Source organism: Erinaceus europaeus, chromosome 2 (genome assembly GCF_950295315.1).
Source record: "Erinaceus europaeus chromosome 2, mEriEur2.1, whole genome shotgun sequence".
Classification (NCBI taxonomy): domain Eukaryota; kingdom Metazoa; phylum Chordata; class Mammalia; order Eulipotyphla; family Erinaceidae; genus Erinaceus; species Erinaceus europaeus.
Window position 1 is genome coordinate 34,302,123 of NC_080163.1, and position 13,645 is coordinate 34,315,767.

General features: G+C 40.6%; 1 protein-coding gene across 7 annotated transcripts in view; it reads left to right on the forward strand.

The window, feature by feature from the left end:
* The window catches only part of CDC42SE2 (CDC42 small effector 2), a 183,557-nt gene that overhangs the window by 104,904 nt on the left and 65,008 nt on the right, over positions 1 to 13,645 (forward strand). The window lies entirely within an intron of this gene.

The window sequence follows — 13,645 nt, forward strand, 5'->3', positions numbered from 1 at the left end:
TGATGGGATACAGTTATAAGGAAAGTTATGATTTAAAAACAATGGTGTTTGTGGAGAGGAAACTGGGGTAAGGCACTTGGAAACAGAATTGCTTCAACAGTACTTTTTCTTCTTAAGACAGCTCTTATCATTGTACAATAGACTGATTGTATTGTGCCAGCTAAGAAAAACAGTACTTGGTCCTATGTACAGTAGAATTATTTTAACAATAGCCCTAGGGTAAAATATGGACTGTAGATAAGGTGTTTTTTTTTTTTTGTCTGCCCCAAGTCCTGCTAATGCCTTAATATTTAACTAATTTTGTTAAAAGGATTAATTTTATTGAAGCTCTTCATCCAAATTGTGATAATTTTATTAAATACCACTGTCTTTTTCTTTGTAAGGATGAATGAGAATTCTTTGAAAAAGAAAATTTCAGTGTAATTTTAACAATATTTGAGTTGAATTTTGGTTCACTAATATGAAAATGCTAGTGGGAGAATCACTGATGTATATGGATATGTTGTTTCCTTTGAGAATCACCAATCCTAATCATTTGTTGCTTAGTTGTTGAACCTTAAAGTAACAGTTTTACAGTTAATCATGGGTTCTTTTAGGGCAAACAGACTAGGTTAGACCACTGATTTCTCATTTTTATCTTGTCCTTTTCTGTGTTGCATTATTGCCTGTTTGTAAGATCCTGCAGTCTCTCTCTTTATTTTATTGCTGCCAGGATTATTGTGGGGGTTGAGTGCTTCCATGAATCCACTACTCCTGGTGGCTGGCCCTTCCTTCCTTCTTCCCTTCTCTCCCTCCCCTCCCCTCCCCTCCCCTCCCCTCCCCTCCCCTCCCCTCCCCTCCCCTTTTTTTCCCTCTCTTTTTTATTTGATAGGATAGAGAAACTTGAGAGGGAAAGAGGGAACATATGAAGGTGAGAGAAGGAGATGCCTGCAGAAGTGTTCCAACGCCCTTGAACTGTCTACCCCTGCTGTAGCGTGGAAGCAGGGATTTGAACTTCGGTCCTTGCTAATGACAAGGCTTGCACCCAGGTGCACCACTACCAGCCCCTCTTCAGTCTCTGTTAACTTAAGTTGCCATTTCTCATACCTCCAGTGCAGTGCTACTTCCTGTAGAGAGCATATTTTGTTGAAAACATTTCTGAAGTGGTAAAAAAAAAAAAAGCAGGTGTAGCTGGTGTGGCCTTATCTACTGAGAAATGATGCATTTGTTGTCTAATGTTGAGATCATCGGAACTTGAAGTAATCTTTACATTGAGTCAGTGCCTATGCATGTGACTTAGCTTATTTAAATGTAAAGTACATTGTGTTATAAATTCAAGAACATAAAGAATCCTTCAGCTTTTTTGGAATTTAAACTTTAAGTTATATTTTATAGTAAAATATTAGTTCACTGTATTTTGTGAATAGAATTGTTTTATGAAAGTGGTGTATACATACTAAAGAAACTTAGAAATGAGTTATGTAGTAAACAATAAAGCTGATATTCAGAGTCTTATCTAATTCTCAGAAGTCAGTGAGTTTCAGAATCACTGGAAAGTGGTAGAAAAATCTTGGCCTTTGCACTTAGGCACACCTCACTAACTTTGCTGCATAATGGCTATATAGCAGACTCTTCTGTTTGGTCACTTTATTTTATTTTCTTACTTAATTTAATTTTTTTGCCCCCCCACCCTGACCTTGGGCCTCTGATTTCACTGCTCCACGCTGACTTTCAGATAGAAAAAGTGAGGTGGGTGTGGTGAAAGGGGGTGGAGGAATAGACATAGACCACAGCATTATTACTTGCTTCAAAGTATTGGGGACTAGATTTGTTTGCTTTTTAATTTTTTTATTAGTGATTCAATAATGATTGAGAAGACTGTGGTATAAAAGGAGTACAATTCCACACAGTTCCCACCACCAGAGTTCCATATCCCATCCCCTCCATTGGAAGATTCCCTATTCTCTATTCCTCTGAAAGCATGGACCCAGGATCATCATGGCATGCAGGAGGTGGAAGGTCTGGTTTCTGTAATTGCTTCTCCGCTGGACATGGGCATTGATAGGTCAATCCATACTCCCAGCCTGTTTATTTTATTTTTATTTATTTATTTATTTATTTTTATTTATTTAAAGAAGGATACATTAACAAAACCGTAGGGTAGGAGGGGTACAACTGCACACAATTCCCACCACCAGATCTCTATATCCCATCCCTTCCCCTGATAGCTTTCCATTCTCTATCCCTCTGGGAGTATGGACCCAAGGTATTTATTTTTTTATTTTGCCTCCAGGATTATCGTTGGGATTATCTGTGCCTGCACCACAAACCCAGTGCTCCTGGAGGCTATTTTTCCCCTTTTGTTGCCCTTGTTGTTTTATTGTTGTTGGTGTGATTGTTATTGTTGTCATTGCTGTCATTGTTTTTGGATAGGACAAAGAGAAACTGAGAGAGGAAAGGAGATGTTGGAGAGAAAGATAGACCTGCAGACCTGATTCACTGCTTGTGAAGAGACCCCCTTGCAGGTGGGGAGCCTGGGGCTTGAACCAGGATCTTTTTAAAAACACTTATTTATTTATTTTCCCTTTTGTTGCCATTATTGTTTTATTGTTGTAGTTATTTTTTAAATATTTTATTTATTTAATTTTTGAGAGCGATGCAGATAGAGAGAGACAGAGAGAAACATCAGAGCACTGCTCAGCTCTGGCTTATGGTGGTGTCGGGTATTGAACCTGGGACTTTGGAGCCTCAAGCATGAGAGTCTGTTTGCATAACCATTATGCTATCTCCCCCACCCTGTAGTTATTTTAATTGTTGTTGATGTCGTTGTTGGATAGGACAGAGAAATCGAGAGAGAAGGGGGGAAGTCAGAGAGAGGGAGAGAAAGACACCTGCAGACCTGCTTCACTGCCTGTGAAGCGACTCCCCTGCAGGTGGGAAGCTGGGGGCTTTAACCAGGTTCCTTATGCCGATCCTTGCACTTTGTGCCACGTGTGCTTAACCTTGAACCTGGATCTTTAAGCCAACCCTTGTGCTTTGCGCATGTGCACTTAACTCGCTGCACCACTGCCTGACCTCCTGCCAGTCTGTTTCTGTCTTTCCCTAGTGGGATAGGCCTCTGAGGAGGTGGGGTTCCAGGACACATTGCTGATGTTGTCTGCCCAGGGAAGTCAGATTTGCGTCATGGTAGTATCTACATCTTGATGTCTGAAAAGCATTAAGATATAAAGCAGAACAATTTGTTTAATAATCAGGAACCTAAAGGTAAAAGTATAACAGCTGAAATTTATGATCTTCATGTTGTAAGGAACTTGGAAGTCTATTTTAGGTATATTCCAAGGGGCCCATGATTTTACTAATTTTTGATGGAGTAGGGACCAGACTTGAACGTGGGTTGTGCCTGTGGAAAGCAGTGCACTAGCCAAGTGAGCTTTTTGCCAGCCCATTTTATTTTTCCTCCAGGATTATTGCAGGGGCTCTATGCTAATATTAAATAGCTCCTGGCAGCTATTTTTTCCTTTTTTTCCCCCTTCATTTTATTCCATAGGACAGACAAATTGAGAAGGGTGGGGAGCTAGAAAAAAGCTAGACACCTACAGACCTGCATCTGCTTGTGAAGCATCCCCTAGCAGGTGGGCAGTGGGGGCTCGAACCCACTTATTGTCACTTAGTACTGTGTGTGCTTAACCGGGTGTATCACCACCCAACCTCCTCAATTTTCTTTTTTGATTAAGTGATTGTAGTAAGTTTGTTTGGCTTATATGATGTATACATTATGTACTTAGCTTGTATAGAGTATAAATGGATGTTTGATTTCCTCTCTGTTATGCAGACTGTTTTATAATACCTCTGAGGTAACTTGTACATCTCATCTGAAAGTGAAATGCAGGCAGAATTCATACTGTAGTGCCCCACTTAAAATATATTTTTAGGGGGCTGGGCAGTAGCACAGCGGGTTGAGCACACGTGGTATGAAGCGCAAGGACTGGCATAAAGATCCTGGTTTGAGCCCTGGCTCCCCACCTGCAGGGGAGTCGCTTGAAAGGCAGTGAAGCAGGTCTGCAGGTGTCTGTCTTTCTCTCTTCCTCTCTGTCTTCCCCTCCTCTCCATTTCTCTCTGTCCTATCCAACAATGACGACATCAACAACAACAAGAATAATAACTACAATAACAATAAAACAAGGGCAACAAAAGGGAAAATAAATAATAAAAATTAAATATATATATATTTAAAATTTTCAAATTACCTTTATTTATTGGATGGAGCCAGAAATTGAGAGGGTCAGGGGAGACAGAGAGGAAGAGAGATAAGAGAAACACCTGCAGCACTGCTTTACCACTCTCAGAGCTTTCCCCGTGCAGGTCAAGACCAGGGGCTTGAACCCAGGACCTTGTACATTGTAACATGGGTGCTCAACCAGGTGCACTACCACCTGGGTGAATTCTCTGTCACTTTCATGATGTTCAGGCACCACCAACAACCTGGGTACCAGCACCACCACTTGTCCTCCTCCTTCATTCTACTCAAGTAGCTATGGTCACTAAAGCCTTGCTACCTAAAGAAAAAAAAAGTGTATGTAGTGTCATGTCATCTGTGGGGTTTACCACGCCAGACTGACTTCCTTCTGCCCCCAGATAGAGAGGAAGAGGTGGACCATAGTACTGAAACTTTCTTCGATGGGGTCAGGATATGGATTGTGGGTCTAAAACTGGGTTGAGCACACACAACAAAGCAGTGTACTATCTAAATGAGCTATTTTGCTGGTTTTAGGATTTTTTTTTGTAAATTTTTTATATTTATTTTCCCTTTTGTTGCCCTTTTTTATTGTTGTAGTTGTTGTTATTGATGTCATTGTTAGATAGGACAGAGAAAAATGGAGAGAGATGGGGAAGGCAGAAGGGGAGAGAAAGATAGACACCTGCAGACCTGCTTCACCGCCTTTCAAGCGACCCTCCTGCAGGTGTGGAGCTGGGGGCTCAAACTGGGATCCTTAAGCCGGTCCTTGCGCTTTGTGCCACGTGCGCTCAACCCGCTGCGCTACTGCCCGGCCCCCTAAAAATATATTTTTAGTGGGGCACTACAGTATGAATTCTGCCTGCATTTCACTTTCAGATGAGATGTACAAGTTACCTCAGAGGTATAAAACAGTATGGCGATTCCCCTTTTTTTATATATATATATTTTATTTATTTCACAAGAGAGGTGATAAGTAGGTGTTAGGTAGACAAAAGGAACCAGATTGAGCGCACATATTACAGTGCACAAGGACCTGGGTTTGAGCCCCCGGCTCCCCACCTGCAGGGGTGTCGCTTCACCTGAAGGAGGAATACTTCATGAGCGGTGACACAGAGCTGCAGGTAGCCGTCTCTCTGTCTCCCCCTTCCTTCTCAATTTCTGGCTGTCTCTATCCAATAAATAAAAATAACTAAAAAGAAAAAGAATGAGTGACTCCATATAAAAAAAAATAAAATTCTAAAAAATAAATTGAAGTAAATCAATAAATGGAGCCAGAGCATCACTCTGGCTGGCACATGCAGTCTCTACCCACCTTACCACCTGGACCTCATGGGAACATTCTGTGCTCTACCTGCTCAGCCTTCCTTTCTGCTGCTGTTAATAGTTTACATTTAACCTCCCTACCTGAGGAAGAGAATAGTTTGGGGACTTCTTGAAACAGTATTTTCTCTTCAAGGAAAGCTTTAAAATTTAAAGCTAAATATGAATATACATGAGCCCTGATCAGATAGATTGAACTCTTTACCACATCAATCAGAGGCTCATGAGTATATTCAGCAGAGGGCCTGTGTAACTCCTAAGCCCCTGTCAATCTGAGCTCACAGTCCATGGTCACTGCTGGGAACAGACTAAGGCTGTACTTATTTCAGGACCAGTCTTCCTCAAGTGGCCGAGTAGGCTGACCCTTTTGGAAAGTGGGGCAGCTTCTACCATTGCTACTTTATAGTGAGGGCAAGTTTCTGAAGAGGCCCTCAAAAGAGCTTATGATTAGTAGTACAAAGTACTACTAGTAGTCAACTACTTCTACTGCTCCTGGTGGTCATATTTATTTATTTATTTATTTATTTATTTATTTATGGCTTTGGTTCCACCCTCTTTTACAACTCACAGTAAATCAGCTTCCTCTTTCACATGATATATACTAAGGTCTATACATATTGATGGTTGTCGTACCTTCCCTCTGCCTTTTACTAGTCTAAAATTCTCTTTAGCTCTTGCTTTTCAGATTCCTTATTCTGTTTCTCTTCTTGGATCCATTTAATAAATTGTACTAATAATATCTCTTAAAATATGTAAGCTAGATGCCATGCTCTTGAATTTTTTTTAATTGGGGGACTAATGGTTTACAGTCGACAGTAAAATACAGTAGTTTGTAACATTTCTCAGTTTTCCACATAACAATTCACCCCCCTCTAGGTCCTCCTTTGCCATCATGTCCCAGGACCTGAACCCTCCTCCCAACCCCAGAGTCTTTTACTTTAGTGCAGTACTCCAGTCCAAATTCTGCTTTGTTTTTCATTCTGTTCTTATTTCTCAACTTCTGTGTATGAGTGAGATCATCCTATAGTCAACTTTTCTTTCTGGCTTATCTCACTTAACATTGAATTTTATTTTATTTTATTTTGCCACCTAGGTTGGTGTTGAGGGTTCATGCCTCAGTGACTCCACTGTCTCTTGGTAGATTTTTTCCCTCAGAGAATGAGAGTAGAGACAGGACAGCACCACCACTAGTGCAGCTTCCACTTTGCACGGTGCTCCCTTGTGGAGTGGTGACCAGAAGACTCAAACTCAGTTCCTTGCTCATGGTGAAGGATGCATTCTTCTGAGTGAGCCACCTACTCACCCCCATTCCTGAAATTTTGTACCTGAAATTCTGTACCTAAATTTTCTATGACACAGAGGCACAGCCAAAACTGATAATCTATAATATAAGTGCCCTGAGAGGAAAGGTTTGCGGGACATTGAAAGAGTGCTTAACATAGATTTGGAGGGTTGGGGAAAGGCTTCCTGAAGGATGTGATAACAATATCTCTTCTCAGGAGTTAGCCAGTTGAGAAGAGGTGAACAGTGATCCTGAGAGAAATTGCATGGCACACTTACTGGACAATGAAAAAAGCAGGAAACAAAGCTGAAAAGAGGGGTCCAGATCACAAAGGCCCTTAGAAGTCACATTAAAGAACTGATCTGTACCTGGAAATAACAGTTAATCATCAAAGTTATTGCAGTTAATCATCAAAAATAAAGCTTCATAATCAGACTTTTTATTTTTTGTAATTAATCTATTTTGCAAAGCCGGGGTTTTTCATATGTCCACTTCCACCACTCCTGGGCCACATTTTTATTCAGAGAGAGACTGCAGCACCAGAGCTTTCTCCAGGGCCATAGTGGTTCCTGTGTGGTGTTAGGGCTCAAACCTGGCCTGCCTGCACATATCCTCCGACCCAGTGGACTTTCTCTTTCATCTAAGACTTGAATTAAAAAAAGACAAAAATCTTTGTCTTTAAATAAGAAAAAAACAGAGTGTCATTCTGGCATATGTAGTCCTTGGGATTGAGTTCTATCACTGAGTTACTAATTTGGATGCAAATTGTTGTTTTAGACAGACTATTGTTACCTGCATGGAAATAGTGGGAAGTTCTGAGATTGTTAGCCACTGGGGGAAAAAGGAGGTGATCACAGTAAAAGAGAGGGAGAGAGAAGGCTGGGTGGAGGCACACATGGTTGAACACACATCTTACAGTGTGCAAGAACCTGGGTTCAAGTCCTCAGACCCTGCCTGCATGGGAAAAGCTTCAGCAGTGGTGAAGCAGGGCTGCAGGCATCTCTCTGTCTCCCTCTGTATCTCCCCCTTCCTCTCAATTTCTGGCTATCTCTATCCAATAAATAAAGATAATTTAAAAAAAAAGAGTGTGTGGAAGTTAGATAGCATAATGGTTATGCAAACAGACTCTCATGCCTGAGGTTCCAAAGTCCCTGGTTCAAGCTCCTGTACCACCATAAGCCAGAGCTGAACAGTGCTCTGGTAAAAAAAAAAAAAAAAAAAAAAAGAGAGAGAGAAAGAAAGAACATTTAAAAGGATAAAAAAATAAGTAGAGGTGGCTGGTCAGTGGTGCACCAGGTTAAGCACACATAGTGTGAAGCTCAAGAATCCCAGTTTGAACCCCCAGCTCCCTACTTTCAGGGGGTTGCTTTGCAGGCCTTCAGGTGGTGAAGCAGGTCTGCAGGTGTATTTCTCCCCTCTTCTGTCATCCCCATCTCTCTCAATTTTTCTTAGTCCTGTCCAGTAGCAACAGCAGCAACAATAGCAGCAGTGGGGGAAAAAAGATGGCGGCCAGGAGCAGTGGATTCATACTGCAGGTCCTGAAATAACCCTGGAGGCAAAAAAAAAAAAAAAAAACTAAGTAGAGGGTATCTTGAAGAATTCAATTGTAAGTTAGGGTGACTATAACGTCTCATCTAAACTAGAGCATTATTGAGATGATTTATCATCTAAACCACATAATGAAACATAATGAGCTAGAAATGGAAATGGCTGCTAAGCAGATAAGGTCATTTCAGTTATAATACACTTATTTCCCTAGTACTATAGTAAAATAGCATCTGCTTTAGCTGTTTTGTATCCAGCATAGTAACAAACACTTAAACATCTTACTACCATCTTTGAATAATCCTTTGAGGTATGTGTCATTGTCTTCATTTATAATTGGTAAAATCAAATCCTAGGAAAGTAAAATAACTTGCTTGTAATTCGCCACGACACATTTGAAAGCAACAAATGGTCATTGTTGACCATAAATGAAATCCAAGTGAACTCTTTGCCCCAGTTTTATTTAGAAATGAGATGACATACACTACTATTTAAGTTTAAGCTGTATGGCATAGTGGTATGATTTATGTGTATTGTGAAAGGATTGCCATAATAGGTTCATTAACACCTGTATTCAGTAATATCCATTTTCACTTTTTTTTTTCCCCTGGGCATGATGTTTTGGTTGCTCTTTGGCCACACCCCCAGAAGTCTCGAAGAATTGATATTTTAACATCGTCAGACCCACTGTTTGATGAACATAGTTTAATCCCTACTTGTCATCTTTGCACTTTTAGTAGTTTATCCCTAATTCATATTTTTTGTTGATACCCATACACGAGAATTTTTTAAATTTTCAGTTTGATTGTTCTTTGAACAATTATTGTATAAAACAGTTCATTTTTTTTAGATGATCTAGTATCCTGTAACCTTCCTCAACTCACTTATTTTAGTCATCTTCCTGATATCTTAAATTCATTTTTTAATTGTGTAACATTAAAGTTGTCAGTTTAGATTTGAAGACACGTAATATTTCTACAATATAAACTAATGAAAAAAATGTCGGGTCCAGGTGGTATCACATCTGGTTGAGTGCACGTTATAATGCACAAAGACCCTGGTTCAAGCCTCCAGAGGGAAAGCTTTTAGAGTGGTGAAATAGTGCTGTAATTGTCTCTTTCTCTATCCCTCTCTATCTCCTCCTTACTCTTGGTTTCTGGTTGCCTCTATCCAATAAATAAAGATAATTAAAAAATAAATAAAAATAAATGTAAAATATCAGTATCTTACAAGGAGTGATGTGCAACATTCCTAATATTTTGCCTTCATTCTTAAATATTAATATGCCTATTACACTAATGGATTAATCATATGCCTTTATTATGGAACCATGACATCTCCAGCTATCATTAAAGCTTGAACTTATGGCAACTTTAGGAAAGTAATTGATTTTGAAGAAGAAATTGCCATTCATGTAGTTAAGATTACAAGAACCTAGGGGTCAGGCAGTAGCGCAGTAGTTAAGCACACATGGTGCTAAGTGAGAGGACCCTAAGTAAGAATCCTGGTTCCCACCCCTGGCTCTCCACCTGCAAGGGGCTCATTTCACAGGTGGTGAAGCAGTTCTGCAGGTGTCTATCTATCTTTCCCCTCTCTGTCTTCCCCTCCTCTCTCCATTTCTCTCTGTCCTATCCAACAGTGACATCAGTAACAATAAACACAATAATGATATACATATATATGGCAACAAAAGGGAAAAAAATAGCCTCCAGGAGCAGTGGATTAGTGGTGCAGGCACTAGAACCCCAGCAATAACCCTGGAGGCAAAAAAAAAAAATTACAAGAACCTATTCAAATTATTCATTTTATTTTTTGCCTCCAGGGTTATCGCTGAGGCCCCAGTTCCTGCACTACGAATCCACTGCTCCTGAGGCCATTTTTCTCCAATTTTTGTTGTTATTGTTATTGCTGCTACTGCTGTTGGATAGGACATAGAAACCGAGAGAGGAGGGAAGATAGACACCTCAGACCTGCTTCACCACTTGTGAAGCAACCCTCCTGCAAGTGGGGAGCTGGGGGCTCGAACCGGGATCCTTGCTCTGGTCCTTACACTTTGTGCCATGTGCGCTTAACCTGCTGCGCTACTACCTGACCCCCTCAAATTATTTATTTTAGAATGAATCATCCACCTTGAGATGATTTAGGAAGCACGACCAGATAGCTTTTGTATTGGGTTGTCAGAGAAGTCATTACATAGTTTTCTGTATTTCAAAGATTATTTTCTCATATTAAAGAATGAAGATCAGTTAGTGATAAATTACTTGTTTTGTTTGATGAGCTTTTGTCATCTTTTTGTGAGTTTAATTCCTCTTTTATAGGAGGACCTATCTTTATATGCAAAAAACACTGATTTATCACCTTATCTGAATTGAGCATTATACCATGCAAGGGTATTTGAAGAGAGTAAAACAAGTGGAAGTCTGACAGGGCAAGGTTGGGCAAGTATGGTGGGTGTGGCAACATATCTCCTCCAAGCTCCAATAATTTCTGATGGGTCCCCAGACTTGTGTGTAGTCTCACATAGTTGTGATGAAACACAACTCTTTTATGATTAACAGGCTCTGGAGGTTTCTTGTCATTAGAAGTCCAATGCGCTATCCATTGCGCCACAGAGCCACCTTGGAGGTTTCTTAATAATGGATTTATTCAAAATGTCCAGTTACAAACAGTACACATTTGAATTGATTGTTTGGTTACTTGGTAGGAGGTTGAAAAACATGACACATTTAAAATCTCACCATAACCTTCCTCTTATGAATGTCTGCTTTCGATGTTGTTTCATTATTGGACTGTAAACAGTCCACTACTCATCACCAGTTGTCAGTTACTTCAAAAAAGGATCTTTTAGGGGCTGGGCAGTGGCACACCTAGTTAAGTACACATATTATCAGGCACAAGGACTCTGTTTCAAGCCCCTGCTTCCAGCCCCCGCTTCTCACCTGCAGCAGGGAACAGTGCATTCACAGTGCCAGCACCAAGCCCCACCAATAATCCTGATGTCAATAAAATATATATAGCTTTTGCTCATGCATGTCATGGATGTTTATATATGCTGTCAAATGAACTTTTTTTTTTTTTTTGCCTCCAGGGTTATCTCTGGGGCTTGGTGCCTGCACTACTGCTCCTGGAGGCCATTTTTTCCTTTTTGTTGCTTTTGTTGTTATTGTCATTGCTGTTGTTGGGTAGGACAGAGAGAAATCGAGAGAGGAGGTCAAGAGAAGGAAGACACTTGCAGACCTGCTTCACTGTCCGTGAAGTGACTACCCCTGCATGTGGGGAGCTGGGGGCCCAGACCAGAATCCTTAAGCTGGTCCTTGTGCTTTGCATACTTAACCCACTGCGCTACTGCCTGGCCCCATCAAATGTACTTTTGAGTTCATGAGGAACCCAAATGTGATTTTGTTAATGTATTCCAGCTTCTTCAGATGGTCATGATTGCTTGCATGATGATGTTCAATGTTTTTGCAGTCTTTCCTATCATCTAAAGTGGGTTTGACCCAATCAGTGCTTTTATTTTGTTGCCATCAACCTCAGTGGGTCTCCCTGAACAAGGAGCATCATTGAAATCAAAATCACCAGCATGGAATTTCATGAGTCATCATCGGCACTGATGTTCTTTAGAAGAGCTTTGTCACCATAAACTTTATGTAGCTTTACACAAGCTTGACACGTGTTCTTCCCTTTATGGAAGTAAAACTATAAAATGTGGTGAGAATGCAGTTTGACCTTCCATATTCAGCTTGTAAAATCTTCAAAACTCAACCAAATTACTTAACTTTTTTGAATGAAGCTGGAACTAACTTGTGAAAAGACATAGCAATAATGTAGACATGAATGACTCTAGTACTTCCAAAAATGAACTAGCGCCGTGTGTGTAAAAAATATGTCTCAACTTCCCAACAACCCAGTAGTAACAACTTAAAGGTAGGAGAGTTGAGAACTAATTACATGGAGCACAGTACAGTTTACTGAGAAAGAGGATGATGTCTGAGCAAGAAGTAGTTTGGGATTATCACTTTAATTTGAATTTGTGAAATTTATCCCTACTGCCTCTACAGCCATACCACTGTGAACATGCCCAGTCTTGTTTATACCTATTGTTGTTGACTATATTAAATATTTTCAAGGGTATTGTTGTTTTCCTATTCTTCTTCTCTTTCTCCCAGCAGTGTTATTGCTGGGACTTAGTGTCTGCATGACTCTGCCACTTTGGTGGCCATTTCTTCCTTTTTGATAGAGGTTGAAAGATAGCCTGTTGTATGCTTTACATTGGGTTCTAGTTCTCCCCCGCCAAGAGAATTGCATCAGTCCTGTTAATTTCGCGGCCCGCTTGGCCCCGCCCCAAGGAACCCCGCCGGAGTTTCAGAGTTCCAGGGTTGAAGAGTTGCAGAGTTGGAGAGAAAAGAGGGTTCCTGAGTTCGAAAGTAAGAGAAAGAGTGCTTGCGCCGCCGCAAAGAGACAGCAGAGTTCTGTTTGGTGATTAGTTTGTCTTAGTTTATGAATCGTAGCTCCTGAATAAAGAAATACAGCTTCCCTGCCCAGCCGTTGTCTCCGCGTCTCTGTTCACCACTGCGAAGCTAACTCGGCCGGCAAGAGTCTTACGAATTTTAACAATAGCCATAGAGAGGGAGGCAAAAGGAAGGACACTGTGGTACTGCTCTACTACTAATCCTGAGCTTCCCTCCTGTAGGCACTCCCATTGGGTGACCAGGGACTCAAACCTGGGTCCTTGTACACCTAGTAATCTGAGCCTCTACCTAGTGAGCTACCACCTGACTCCCAGTTACTTACATGCTTATTTGGGTGCTTAGTAGAAAATAATGCATCTAGGGAGGCCAACATCAAGTTTGAGATTACAGAACAGTCATTTGCAAAATCAGAATTCAGACCTAGGGCCCTGTGACTCCCAATGCCAATGTTACCATTTCCTATGCTTATTATGTCCTTAAGACAGAAAAAAAACACCCCTTACCTTTGATAGTAATAAATTGTCTTTGTGAGCTGTTATAAACAACTATTATGCTTTTGTGCTATTATTCCATTATAAATAGGTCTCCCAAGCTCAGATGCCAACAAGCCCTAGAAAGATAATTGAATTGGGTTATGAGATTGAGAGGGGTGACGTTTATGGACAGCTGCGTGCCCCATCTGAAATATTAGTCTGTCAGCTAGTATTTCATCGTTACCATGTAGAATGTCAGCTTAGTATTACAGATACTAATTTCTTTTTTCAAGACAGGTAAAAAATTCTGATTTTTGTACTGCTCAGACTTTCATGGGTT